Source organism: Limulus polyphemus, unplaced genomic scaffold (genome assembly GCF_000517525.1).
Source record: "Limulus polyphemus unplaced genomic scaffold, Limulus_polyphemus-2.1.2 Scaffold1725, whole genome shotgun sequence".
NCBI lineage: Eukaryota > Metazoa > Arthropoda > Merostomata > Xiphosura > Limulidae > Limulus > Limulus polyphemus.
In genome coordinates, this window is record NW_013667335.1 from 163,152 (window position 1) to 171,139 (window position 7,988).

Here is a 7,988-nt window from a genome sequence, read left to right on the forward strand (position 1 = left end):
ATACTACCAGATTTGCGTAGAGCAACCTTGAAGATTCTAAGCGTCTAATGAATGTAAAAACGCATGTTTTGTATACTACCAGATTCGCGTAGAGCAACCTTGAAGATTCTAAGCGTCAAATGAATGTAAAAACGCATGTTTTGTATACTACCAGATTCGCGTAGAGCAACCTTGAAGATTCTAAGCGTCAAATGAATGTAAAAACGCATGTTTTGTATACTACCAGTACCAGGGAGATCAACATTTAATCAACAAGGGATATAATTTCTTTATAGTAGCACATTTTTGTTATTCTACAAGTTAACCAGAAAGTAAATATATCGATGTCAGAGAAGAATAGAACAGCAGGATTGAAGATAGTACTTAGGAAGTTTGGAATGTTGTGATTATAAGTTTCAGCGACCAGAGAACGTCAATATGAGGAGAGAAACTCGATCTATTAATCTCCCTGTGTTACCAGCCTTAGAGGTAACCTAGTTTTTGAAATCTAAGAAAAGATGCATGAAATAGTCTTGACATAATCTTGACCATATAAGGAACGACACGTAGTCTAGACCATATAAGGAACGTTGTGAGATATTTACCGTAACATAACATTAGCCAGACAAAGGACACCACGTAAAATTCACGGTAACGTAATCTTGTATATAGAAAACACATCACGTAATATTCACGGTAACGTCATCTTAATTGTAGAAAATTCGTCACTTCTGGTTTAGTTTATCGTTATTTCATTCTCCAGTCAGTTAAGTATTGTAACGTTCCCGCGGTAACATACCTTGTTGCCAGGACAAGTGTTTGTAATATTTCCAGTTTATCTGTATAAGTATGAAATACCGACTTTATAAATATTCTAAACGCGGTATATTCGAACTTCGCGTTTTTTTCAACGAAACAAACGCGTCCGTACTTCGGTGTACCAAAACCTATTTGACACAATTTTCCTAATTTCCGTTTTGCCTAGTTTATTGCTAAGAACGTTCTTGTGTAAAAACACATAATATTGTGGAGATTTCTTGAAAGTTACGATACAAAGGAAATTAACTACCAATTAAGAAAAATAAGTCACTTGTATAATAAACATACCTACTCTCAAACACCCATTTTTACATCTGTTGCTTTCCATGTTATATATATATATATATATATAAAGTTGTAGTATGTATCCATCCTTATGGACTTTACAGTATTGTGTATATCTAGCATGTTGGTTTTGCGATAATTTCGAGGCTTGTCCAATTTGTTGCTATGGTAGTTATTTTTCAGTGTTTTGAATAAAGGCAGTACGATCGTTATGTTATTTAAGTACAGAAACGACGTTAACTATTGATTTGAGAGTAAAAATTTGAGAGTGTGTTTACAGAGGTGTTTGAGGGGGGGGGGGAACAGCTGATAATATGTTGTTGTTGAGGAAAAACTAGCACTAACTTCGGTTTTGGGGAAACGAAGAAACTTTATCAATTACAGGCCTTCCAGTGAATCCACCGGCGGGACAGCGGTAACTTTGCGGACTTACAACGCTAAAATCCGGTGTTCGATTTGGTGCGTTGGACACGAAACGTAGCCCAATGTGGCTTTACTGTAAAACAAATAAACAAAGCCTCCCGGTCAACCTACTAAAACCTGTTTTGAAAGTGGCGGTCTTGTTTTTTTGGTAAAAATGATGCCACACGAAAACGAAATAAGACAATCATTAGCCCAAAATAAAAGTAAAACATAATCTTAATATTTAATTTGCAGCTCTAAGCTGAGAGCTTGTGTCACATTTTGGTAAAAATGATGCCACACGAAAACAAAATAAGACAATCATTAGCCCAAAATAAAAGTAAAACATAATGTTCATATTTAATTTGCAACACAAGCTTGTGTCACAAATTGTGACACAAGCTCTCTAAGCTGAGAGCGTGTGTCACATTTTGGGAGGCACATAAAAACAAGTCGCGAAAATTAACAAATGCAAAAATATAACAAGTATATAAATTTGAGGCCCAGGTGGCCTGGGCCAAATGGCCCTACCTGCACATGATTCTCAGAATCATTTACCACGTGCGACCTTCCCGTGGTCTCGTGTATACATTCGTAAATTAGATCAGTAACTGAAAAGCAGAGGCCGGGTTCATAGACGCTAGATATACGATAGTATTAATCCACCCTACAGTCTATCACTGCTAAATTTGTGACGGCTAACTCAGTTAGTTACCTCTCGTGTAGCTTTGCGCAAAATTCGAAACAAGCCAATTCGTTTCACACACACACACACACACATAATGAATATAATTTTGTATATTTATCTCGTATGTTAGATATGGCTTACGTAGAATAAAACTCCCCTAGCTATGACAGTAATGTAGTGATAAACTGATTATACTATTAACAATTGTTGTATATGTGTGAGGATATTGTGTATTTTAATAAAATTCCCCTAGCTATGACAGTAGTGTAGACTACTGTCATAGCTAGGGGAGTTTTATTAAAATACAACAATATCCTCACACATATACAACAATTGTTAATAGTATAATCAGTTTATCACTACACTACTGTCATAGCTAGGGGAGTTTTATTAAAATACACAATATCCTCACACATATACAACAATTGTTAATAGTATAATCAGTTTATCAGTAGTGATAAACTGATTATACTATTAACAATTGTTGTATATGTGAGGATATTGTGTATTTTAATATAGTTACACCTACAATCCTGATGCACGATAACCATTCTAACCAGAACTACCATCGAACTTGCTAGAAATAGATACTTGCCAGCTCTTACCACAATTATTAGCTCATAATTTTCGTAATACAATTTCCGACTGAAGCCAGTGAGTTAATATGGTATGTTCACATGCTTTTTTGCTACTGATTGGTAATCATAGCCGGCAGTGTCGTCAGTTGAACCACGAATGACGTCAGACCTATAAACTATTACGTTTGTGGACAAAACCGTGTCATTTTGACTTGCTACCGGTTCGGCGATTGCAAGCAGAAACCGATTTTAGGTCGGAAGCGATATATATATATCTCCGAGTAAATAAGGATATAACTGATAGTTGTTTTGGCCTAGAAATACACAAACTTGAAGCTGTACAAGGATAACTAGATAGAAATGTGTATAGATCTTGATTGCAAATTATAGTTTTTAACACTGCACGTTTTGTAGCAAAACCAACCTGCTGTAATATAAGGTTACGTTTTAAAATAATAACCTAACAAGTATTTGAACAATCAACAAATTCGGTTACAAGTCTGTTCAAGTTGACACTCAAAGTTCACATCTTATAGATGATTAAATTCACAGGAAGTAGTACATCTAGTCTCCACTAGGTGTAAAGAAGCATAAGCAATAGGAAGTTTGGGTTTGTTTTGGAGCACAACATCTACATTATTTGATTCAGTTACCGTGAATACGAATACTTTAAATATAAACTTCTACATTATTTGATTCAGTTACCGTGAATACGAATACTTTAAATATAAACATCTACATTATTTGATTCAGTTACCGTGGATACGAATACTTTTAAATATGCTTTAATTATTTTTGCACTATTTTGCTGATGTGCTATTACTGCTTTTTTGGTAAATAAGTGGTATTTATAAGAATCAAATAATGTAAAAGTTTTTAGTATATTTCACACCTTCGTATTCACGGTAACTGAATCAAATAATGTAGAAGTTTATATTTAAAGTCTTCGTATTCACGGTAACTGAATCAAATAATGTAGAAGTTTATATTTAAAGTCTTCGTATTCACGGTAACTGAATCAAATAATGTAGATGTTTATATTTAAAGTATTCGTATTCACGGTAACTGGATCAAATAATGTAGATGTTTATATTTAAAATATTCGTATTCACGGTAACTGAATCAAACAGTGTAACAGTTTTTATTATATTTGATATCTCAGAGTCTTCATATTCGCTGTAACCGAACTGAATAGTGTAGCAGTTTTTTTCGTATATTTAAAATCTCCACGTGCACGTTTCCGTAACTAAGAGCAGATGGGATAAGTTACTCCAAATAGCGTCCTGTTCCTCATGCCTGTTTTCTTCTTCTTTTAATTCTTAAATGTAATTAAATGTGAAAAGGCTTTGGCTGGTACACACGTAAAATGTATATATCCCGAGAAGGTTGAAACTTAATGCAGCATACACTTAAGTTGAAAGTTAAAACCTAAAAACGGCCTGCTTACAATGTAAACACTGGCTAGTCTAGAACGTCTAAGATCATGCTACGTCGTACTTCGTGTATCCTTGAGAATCCAAGGGAGCTACTATTATACGCATGACTTTCAAACGCCCTCTAACAGCAGATAATTCTAATCTTCATTAATGGGCAACAAGAAAACTGTTAAATATTCGCTTACATTAATACACAAGTATTCACTCCAATATTACACAAGTATTCACTCCTCTCTTCTTTTTCTTTTTCCCTCCCCTCTTCCGAACTGCGAGTGTTTGAAATACAAGATTGAGTAGATAACACTGAAATGTTAAATAAATCTCTTGATTAAATGATACCACTCTTGATACTGGAATGTTATTTTGACAGCTTTGTTAGAAAGTATGTCATGAAATACTATACTTCTTGTTATTAATTCACAGTTTCGTCATCTGCCCGGTTTCGATTCGTAAAGCTAGGGATTATAATTGAGCGTTTTCACTCATTATCTCTCAAATTACTCACTTTTTATATCTTTCACTTCCTGATTGTTTCCTGTTGAGTAATTTTATATTTTTGCCTTTTAAAATAACCAGCTCAGTGTAAATACTGGCTAGAAACTCCTGTGAAAGTACTCTTTTTATTATTTAAATACCTAAGGAGTCCAGCAATAATTAGTGGGATCAGCTACAATATTGTTTTTTTTTCGTTGTTGTTGTTGTTTTTTGTGTGTGTGACTCTTACATTATCAGGAATCCTTTGATAAACAAATTAAAGGACCCACAAGCAATTTGTTACATAAATAGTTTAGTAAAAATATGGTTTAAACTGGAACCATATTTATTTGACACGTTTCAAAATCTGTCGATTCCAACCCGTTTTTTTATGCCACGTTTATTGTAAGTAGTGTGTTTTAAGAACATGTGATTTTAAACAGGGCTTAGATTATAATTTTGTTTGTTTTAAGTTAAGCATAAAGCTACACAATGGGCTATCTCTGCTCTGCCCCCCCCCCCATGGGTATCGAAACCCGGTTTTTAGCGACGTAAGTCCGCAGACATACCGCTGTGCCACTGGGGGGCAAGTTTATAATTAAACAGTACGACAATCAAACAGATGGTCAGTTAAAAGAGACGTGATCTGTGAATTATATTTTGAAGTAGTTAGTGTTAGGCTCGAGCGTGTATGGGGGTGAAAGCCTTCCACCCGCTATTTTTTTGAGGAAACTTCATTTTTGATACCCCTATCTGCACTGTTATCCTCTCGAAGAGTAGTTTTCGAGGGTTTGAATTTTGGTATTTAATCTCTGTGTTGGGTAACCTTATATAGTATAAACCCTGAAAGTAGTTATTTTTGTGGAAGGCGTGATGGTGGATGGAATGCTAGTTCGCCCCAGCTGTTCTAATGACGAAAAATATACTTACGAATTTTGGAAAGAAATAAAATGAGATTTACGATTCGTATAGAATGTTGTCATTAGTTTGATAATTAAACAATTTCCTCGTTTATTTAGTTATATTTTTTAAGATACAGTGAAATATTTCGTACTAGTTTTATGTTTAACCTTCCACTAAGAACTCATTGTTAAATGCAGAAAGTGGCTTCTCTGCATAAATTCGGTGATAAAAATGACCATACTATTCATAGCTTATAAAGAAACATCACCGAAAAAAACAAAACAATATGTTGTGATTTTACCTTACAGTCTAACTACCATACGACAGCAAGAAAACTATCCTTTTAAAAATAACGTAGTTACTCTGATCTGTAAACCTTACACAGTATATTGTGGTGTTTAGTTCCATCTATTATATATATATATATATATATATATCATTTCTATAACATCGGTTTTTTTTTTTCAAACAGTGGCGTTAATGAAGGTGAAAGGTCCTGGAAAAAGGTGACTACGGGAGAAACAAATATTACGAGATTCGAGTAAAAAAGGAATTTAAGGTATGATACAAAAACATATACTATAATAACAGGTTTCGTAGGGACTGGCTACCAGTAACGGGTTTCGTAGGGACTGGCTACCAATAACGGGTTTCGCAGGGATTAACTACCAGTAACGGGTTTCGCAGGGATTAACTACCAGTAACGGGTTTCGTAGGGATTAACTACCAGTAACGGGTTTCGCAGGGATTGGCTACCAGTAACAGTTTCGCAGGGATTGGCTACCAGTAACAGTTTCGCAGGGACTGGCTACCAATAACGGGTTTCGCAGGAATTAGCTACCAATAACGGGTTTCGCAGGAATTAGCTACCAGTAACCGGTTTCGCAGGGATTAGCTGACAAAAAGTGTTATTTTAGAAACGAAGTTGTTAGTTTTTGTTTTATTAAAATTATATTTGCTGATGTAACACTTGCATAATATTTACGCGATTGTTTGTTTATAAAAGTGTAGTAACTTATGAATGTGTGTGTGGGGGGGATTTCTATTATAAACTTTTATAACAATGTTATTATATTAGACCATAATTTTAACGGGCTAGCCTCAACAAATATTCCCTTAAGGTAAGAAAATTGTTTCTAAGTAGCAGTCTTGGTAAATTTATTTTGAAAAAATACTCTTCTATTTGGAGTAAAAAGGACCCAACTTCAGGTTTTAAAAAAAACAACCTTTATATTCCAGATATATATAAAATAATTTTTTAAAACTTTAACCAACGTTTTGCCTTTGCGGCTTCATCAGGGTTAATATACACAACTGTTTGATATTTGATATTACCATTCTAATATCAAATAATTATGTATATTAACCCTGATGAAGCCGCAAAAGCGAAACGTTGGTTAAAATTTATAAAACATTCTCATATATATATATCTGGAGTATAAAGATCGTTTTTTCCTAAACTTTTTATCCAAATATGTAAATCCCTCCAGTATGCACTACAAATTTCGAGAGACAACAACAACTTTTCAGCAATCGATTCAACTTCAAGCTTATAAATCTCTGCGTTACATAACTGGCCAGGAAATATTTAAATATTCAATTGTGTATAAAATACAAGTGTACAGCTATTAATATAATATTCGTGTTAAGACAGGTTAAAAATTATCAAAAATTACATTTACCCACTGTAAATAATTTGTTAATACACTTAAAATATACAGAAATGCATCTCCAGGATATACTGCCACCTAGTGGTTGTATGTTAATTACGTAACTTTATATTAATTATTACCACCAAAGTGTTACTTAGGCATATATGGTTTTACTCGTATATCAGCAGACTATAGATGATGTACAGATATTTCAGGAACATACAAAGCATGCTCTTTATCGTGACTTCCTCCCCCCTTTCACGAAGCGTACGAAGAAAATGGCAAAGTTTTCTATCTCTCTTTTTTTTTCTTTTTAAGAGATCCTCTCGGACGTTGGTTATTTCAAAAATAGAGCACTGAGAAACAGAACAAGAGGGAATCCTCAATATCCGCGGCACTTGAAATTCTTTTAGGCAGGATTAGAGTAAATTTATCTATGAGGCTTTTGTTTCCCTTTTTATTAGCTATATTTTTGTGCGCCAGCAATACCAAGTGTGGGGCGCGCGTATACCCGATTCAATTTTATTACTCATCAGGATCTCTGTCAGCCTACCCTCAAACTGAAATGCTTTTAGGCAGTATTACAGTAAATAAATCTATGAGACCTTGGACGTGGTCAAATACACCAATCGAAAGGGTTTGACCGCCTGAGTCTTAAACTGTAATTATATCTCAAATCGGTCGTGAGATGATGGATCTATGAGCTAAAAGTTTGTATTTGTAAAAAAGCAACAACAACACACACACACACACACACACACACACACACAAA

At 34.4% G+C, this 7,988-nt stretch overlaps 2 protein-coding genes across 3 annotated transcripts in view; one reads left to right on the forward strand and one right to left on the reverse strand.

The window, feature by feature from the left end:
• Positions 1 to 7,988, reverse strand: part of LOC106464715 (synapsin-like) — a gene marked incomplete at its 5' end in the record, with an annotated part of 81,479 nt that overhangs the window by 50,333 nt on the left and 23,158 nt on the right. The window lies entirely within an intron of this gene.
• The window catches only part of LOC106464718 (metalloproteinase inhibitor 2-like), a 35,176-nt gene that overhangs the window by 22,934 nt on the left and 4,254 nt on the right, over positions 1 to 7,988 (forward strand). For both annotated transcript variants that reach the window (XM_013924871.2, XM_013924870.2), the window contains exon 3: positions 6,037 to 6,123. The gene's annotated coding sequence lies outside the window, so the exon portion shown is untranslated. The remainder of the gene's footprint in view (positions 1 to 6,036; positions 6,124 to 7,988) is intronic.